Below are 687 nucleotides of genomic sequence, written 5' to 3' on the forward strand. Positions count from 1 at the left end.
ATTTTATCAAATGCCTTTTCTGCATCAATTGATACGATCATGTGGTTCTTCTCCTTTGTTTTAGTTATGTGGTGGATGACGTTGATTGTTTTTCTAATGTTGAACCATCCTTGCATACGTGACATGAACCCCACTTGGTCATAATGAATGATTTTCTTGATATGTTGTTGGGGTCTATTGGCTAGGATTTTGTTGAAGATTTTTCCATCTATATTCATGAGGGATATTGGTCAGTAGTTTTCCTTTTGAGTGATGTCTTTGCCTGGTTTTGCTATCAAGGTTATGCTTGCTTCATAAAATGGGTTGGGGGGATTCCATCCTTTTCTGTGTTTTGGAATAGTTTGAGTAGGGTTGGTATCAGTTCTTCTCTGAATGTTTGGTAGAATTCGCTGGTGAAACTGTCTGGCCCAGGACTTTTTTCAGTTGGCAATTTTTTGAGGAACTGTTCAATTTCTTCTTTTGTGATGGACCTGTTTAACTTTACCACATCAGTCTGTGTTAGTTTAGGTAAGTGGTGTGTTTCTAGAAATCTGTCCATTTCTTTCATATTTTCAAATTTGTTGGAGTACAGTTCTTCATAGTATCATGATATTATCCTTCTTATTTCAGTTGGTTCTGTTGTGATGTCACCCATTTCGTTTCTTATTCATGTTATTTGTATTCTCTCCCTCTTTTCCTTTGTTAAAT

The sequence above is a fragment of the Orycteropus afer genome, unplaced genomic scaffold (assembly GCF_000298275.1).
Source record: "Orycteropus afer afer isolate SDZICR_OR568_19922 unplaced genomic scaffold, OryAfe1.0 scaffold00834, whole genome shotgun sequence".
Lineage (NCBI taxonomy): Eukaryota > Metazoa > Chordata > Mammalia > Tubulidentata > Orycteropodidae > Orycteropus > Orycteropus afer.